Genomic DNA, 6000 nt, shown 5'->3' with positions numbered 1-6000 from the left:
TGGGGCAGGACCCTGGTCCCCAAACACTTTTTATGACAATACCATGCATATAAGCCTTTAAAATCAGCACTTTTGATTTCTCCCATAGACTTTTAAAGGGTGTTCTGCGGCTTTCGAATTTGCCGCGAACACCCCAAATTGCTCGCTGTTCGGCGAACTGGTGAACAGCCGATGTTTGAGTCGAACATAAGTTTGACTCGAACTCGAAGCGCATCCCTACTACACACTTTCAGTTAGAGATCTCACAGACAAAGCGTGCAAAAACAGAGCAAACATAGTCAAATCACACAGAGCTTGCACAGTAAGGCAGGCCATAGATTATGCAATTTTCTTTACTGTAACCATAGGTAACTACAGGTTGTTAGGAAACCCTAACTGTAAAGCTTTTTAGATTGGCTTCTGTCCGGCTGGAAAACCAGCATTCGATCAGTGTATTCTGGCAAGGGAGGAATCCTGACTGTCAAAATACAAAAACACGATGGTGGAGAATCCTGCATCTACCTCGTTTGTCTAAATGCAGGAATCTGTGAGTTTTTTTTGTTCAGCCCACTTGTTTGAACAAAAAAAAAAAACAACTCAGCTTTAGCCTGGTTTCACACTTGTGCGGTGCGAATTGAAGCTCAGGTTTCACTGGGGAGATAACAATCTCCTGTTCAACGGATTCATTGCGTTTTTGCTCAGGATTAGAGAGCAGGGAGAGGGGGGGGGAGGGGGGGGGAGAGGGGGAGGTGTAGTGAGGAGAAAGAGAAAATCCTTGTTCAGAACGCAATGCATCTGCGAATCAGATGCGTTCCCATAGGAGATAATAGGCTTGTAGTTCGCACCGCAATGCCCAAAAAACGCACACGTTTTTTGTGCAATGCGCAGTGCGAATGCAACGCACATATGTGAACCAGATGCATTCATATGAATGTATTTTAAAATGTCCTGCAAATTAGATGCGGTGTAAGCCGCATCTAATTCGCATAGGTGTGAACCCGGGCTTAGTGTCTGTGAATTCATCTGAACAGACTTTAGAATCCGAATGTGATCATTGGTTGACTGATTATTTTTCACATACAGTTTATTAGGTGTTCGTAATGTTAAGAAATATCATTTTTTATTTTTATTTTTTTTGGCTGTTCAGTAATATTACAAACGTGCATGGATACATTTCTGAGTGAACATTTACATAGTTACATAGTAGGTGAGGTTGAAAAAAGTCCATCAACTCCAACCCATGTGTATGATTATATGTCAGTATTTGAAATATTCGAGACATCAAAACATTCGTGAATAATCTGCCCCCATCCCCCCCACTCCCACCCCACAATTGTTACCATTGCAATAACTATTCCCAGAAGATCAGATATAGTTTATTGCATATTCATTCTTATTTGATTAATAGCGCAAATCACAATGGGATGGGCAGATAGCAGTGACCCTGCAGATTGCTAGGGACTGCTAACATGATTTCTAATTGTTATGTGCTACTGCACTTTGCACATGATCACATACAGTGTTAGTACTTCCAAACGCATCTAACAGCACTAAAAACAGAATAGCAAATGAATATTCGGTATTCTAACACTGAATCGTCTTTCCGCCAGTCAGGAAGCGCAGGTGTGAGGCACGTTTCCAGATTGGCAGAAAGGAGAAGCGTTCTAATTGGCTGTCGAGGAGGAGACGGAAGCCGCCAAGCAGGGAGAAGAGATGCCCACTCGTAATGCCTACGGAGGAGAGCCGGGGAAGCCGCTCTTCTTTGAGGTAAGTGCACCATCTGACTGACCGACCTGGCCCAACCCGACCCGGGGTGCACTGTTTGCTGCCCCCCCCCAAAAAATAAATTGCCACCAGCCACCACTGATGCAAACACGGCAGTCCAAATTACAACGGCGACTGGTGTTGTCGAGAAGCCCCTCTGTGTCCACGAATACAACCTTAAAATGGGAGGAGTGGATTTCAACGACCAGATGATGGCGTCATATGTAGTTGCCTGTAAGGTCAGACGCTGGTATAAAAGTGTTTGTATACTTATTCCAATTGGCTCCGTTCAACGCTTACGTGCTATACAAAGCGTCTAGAGGAACTGGATCCTTCCTAAAGTTCCAGAAAGAAATAATCACAGCCCTTCTGTTTCCAGATGGTGCTGTGGCCCAACTTCCCAATCCAAATGCAATGAGCCGGCTGCATGAGAAGCATTTTCTGGATGTCCTCCCTGATACTCCTACCCAAAGAGCACCCCAAAGAAGATGTTGTGTCTGTAGAAAATGGGCTGAACGAAAAAAAAAGAGCGGTGCATGTATGCCCATCATTAGAAGTGGGTGAATGCAGGGCGGTATTCTAATGGTGGGCATACCATCGATTAATAGTTGTGAATGGAGAACTCTGTTAGGTTCTCTTTTTTCGTTCAGCCCACAGTCTGCATGAAAAAAAGAACATTACAATATATGCCCAACAAGGACCAGCGACGTATTAGTATGTTGCTGGACTTTCAGTGGTTATACCAGAATGATGCCTGCAGGTTTAGGTATCATCATGGTATCGTTTTTTTCAGCTGGCGGTCGGCTTTCATGTAAAAGAAATCCTAGTGGCTAATTAGCCGCTGGACTGCTTTTACAAGCAGTGGGAGGGAACGTCCTCCTCCTGCCGTCTTCCATGGTTTTCTCAGGCTCTCCTGTTCCACTGGGGAACCCAAGAATGCTGCCGGTGGTTCCATCAGCTGACCATAGAGCTGATTGGAGACCAGAACAGCTCCAATCAATCGTCTCTATGGCCTAAGAAACGGAAAGCTACTAACATTTCATGAATTTGGTTTCGCCGGATATAAACAGCGCCATTGGGAAATTGGGAAAGCATCTTATCATACCGATCTTGGTGTGGTCAGATGCTTTAAGGGCAGAGGAGAGATCTAGAGTCTAATAGACCCCAAATTTTTCAAAAAAGAGTACCTCTCACTACCTATTGCTATCATAGGGGATATTTACATTACATAGTTGCATAGTAGGTGAGGTTGAAAAAAGACACAAGTCCATCAAGTCCAACCTATGTGTGATTATGTGTCAGTATTACATTGTATATCCCTGTCATTCAGGTGCTTATCTAATAGTTTCTTGAAGCTATCGATGCTCCCCGCTGAGACCACCGCCTGTTTAAGGGAATTCCACATCCTTGCCGCTCTTACAGTAAAGAACCCTCTACGTAGTTTAAGGTTAAACCTCTTTTCTTCTAATTTTAATGAGTGACCACGAGTCTTATTAAACTCTCTTATGCGAAAAAGTTTTATTTCTATTGTAGGGTCACCAGTACGGTATTTGTATATTGATATCATATCCCCTCTAAAGCGTCTCTTCTCCAGTGAGAATAAGTTCAGTGCTCGCAACCTTTCCTCATAACTAAGATCCTCCAGACCCTTTATTAGCTTTGTTGCCCTTCTTTGTACTCACTCCATTTCCAGTACATCCTTCCTGAGGACTGGTGCCCAGAACTGGACAGCATACTCTAGGTGTGGCTGGACCAGAATCTTGTAGAGTGGGAGAATTATCGTTTTATCTCTGGAGTTGATCCCCTTTTTAATGCATGCCAATTTTCTGTTTTCTTTGTTAGCAGCAGCTTGGCATTGCATGCCATTGCTGAGCCTATCATCTACTAGGACCCCCAGGTCCTTTTCCATCCTAGATTCCCCCAGAGGTTCTCTACCCCAGTGTATAGATTGCATTCATATTTTTGCCACCCAAATGCATTATTTTACATTTTTCTACATTGAACCTCATTTGCCATGTAGTTGCCCACCCCATTAATTTGTTCAGATCTTTTTGCAAGGTTTCCACATTCTGCGGAGAAGTTATTGCCCTGCTTAGCTTAGTATTGTCTGCAAATACAGAGATTAAACTGTTTATCCCATCCTCCAGGTCATTTATGAACAAATTAAATAGGATTGGTCCCAGCACAGAACCCTGGAGAACCCCACTACCCACCCCTGACCATTCCGAGTACTCCCCATTTATCACCACCCTTTGAACTCGCCCTTGTAGCCAGTTTTCATTCCATGTACTCACCCTATGGTCCATGCCAACGGACCTTATTTTGTACAGTAAACGTTTATGGGGAACTGTGTCAAATGCTTTTGTAAAATCCAGATACACCACGTATATGGGCCTTGCTTTATCTAGATGGCAACTTACTTCCTCATAGAAGGTTAGTAGATTGGTTTGGCAAGAACGATTCTTCATGAATCCATGCTGATTACTGCTAATGATACTCTCATTACTAAAATCTTGTATATAGTCCCTTATCATCCCCTCCAAGAGTTTACATACTATTGATGTTAGGCTAACTGGTCTGTAATTTCCAGGGATGTATTTTGGACCCTTTTTAAATATTGGTGCTACAATGGCTTTTTTCCAATCAGCTGGTACCATTCCAGTCAGTAGACTGTCTGTAAAAATTAAGAACAACGGTCTGGCAATCACTTGACTGAGTTCCCTAAGTACCCTCGGATGCAAGCCATCTGGTCCCGGTGATTTATTAATGTTAAGTTTCTCAAGTCTAATTTTAATTCTGCCCTCTGTTAACCATGGAGGTGCTTCCTGTGTTGTGTCATGAGGATAAACACTGCAGTTTTGGTTACTGAAGCCCCCCGATTCACTCGTGAAGACTGAGGAGAAGAATAAATTCAATACCTTCGCCATCTCCCCATCCTTTGTAACCAGATGTCCTTCCTCATTCTTTATGGGGCTAATATGGTCTGTCCTCCCTTTTTTACTGTTTACATACTTAAAGAATTTCTTGGAATTTTTTTTTCTCTCCTCCGCTATGTGTCTTTCATGTTCTATCTTAGCTATCCTAATTGCACCCTTACATTTCTTGTTGCATTCTTTATAAAGTCTGAATGCTGAGGATGATTCCTCAACCTTGTATTTTTTGAAGGCCTTCTCCTTTGCTTTTATATGCATTTTTACATTGGAGTTAAGCCATCCAGGACTTTTGTTCGCTCTTTTAAATTTATTACCCAATGGGATGCATTGGCTAATGCCCTTATCTAATATGCTCTTAAAGCAAACCCATCTCTCCTCCGTGTTCTTTGTTCCTAATATTTTATCCCAATGTATGCCTTTTAGCAAGGTTTGTAGTTTAGGGAAGTTGGCTCTTTTGAAATTCAGTGTCTTTGTATTTCCTTTATATTTCCTATTTGTGTGATTTATACTGAAACAAATTGACCTGTGATCGCTGTTACCTAAACTGCCCCGTATTTCTACATCCGTGATCAGGTCTGTATTCTTGGTAATCAGTAGATCCAGTAATGTTTTATTTCTAGTTGGTGCGTCTACCATCTGACCCATAAAATTGTCCTGCAAGACATTAAGGAACTGGCGAGCCTTAAATGAATGCGCTGTTCCCTCCGCCCAGTCTATGTCTGGATAATTAAAATCCCCCATTATGATAACACTTCCCATCCTTGCTGCTAATCCAAATTGTGATAGGAGATCTGTCTCTACTTCCTCCCTCAGGTTAGGGGGCCTATAGCATACTCCCAGTATTATTTTCCCCTTAGCTTCATCCCTTTGGAGCTCTACCCATAAGGATTCCACCTCCTCCCTAGCTCCCTCAGTGATGTCATCTCTCACATTCACTTGTACATTATTCTTGATATATAGGCATACCCCTCCCCCTTTTTTACCCTCTCTATCCTTGCGGTAAAGGGTATATCCTTGAATGTTTGCCAGCCAATCATGAGAGCTGTTGAACCAGGTCTCTGAAATTCCCACAAAATCCAAATCCTCCTCGTACAACAGTATCTCTAGTTCACCCATCTTGTCCGTCATGCACCTGGCATTGGTGAACCTGCCACATAGTTTAAACCGGTCGCATATTGTCCTCGTATTGGGTGTTTCGAGATTGCAACTAGGACTTGCTACTATACTTACCTTGTGTTTTTGTGCTTTGGTCAACCTACCACTAATGCCCCCAATACTACCCTCTGGAATATCTTCCGCGCTGACTATCTCTACCTCTGGACCT

This window comes from Aquarana catesbeiana, linkage group LG08, assembly GCF_042186555.1.
Source record: "Aquarana catesbeiana isolate 2022-GZ linkage group LG08, ASM4218655v1, whole genome shotgun sequence".
NCBI classification, from domain to species: domain Eukaryota; kingdom Metazoa; phylum Chordata; class Amphibia; order Anura; family Ranidae; genus Aquarana; species Aquarana catesbeiana.
Note: the sequence above shows the minus strand (reverse complement) of the source record.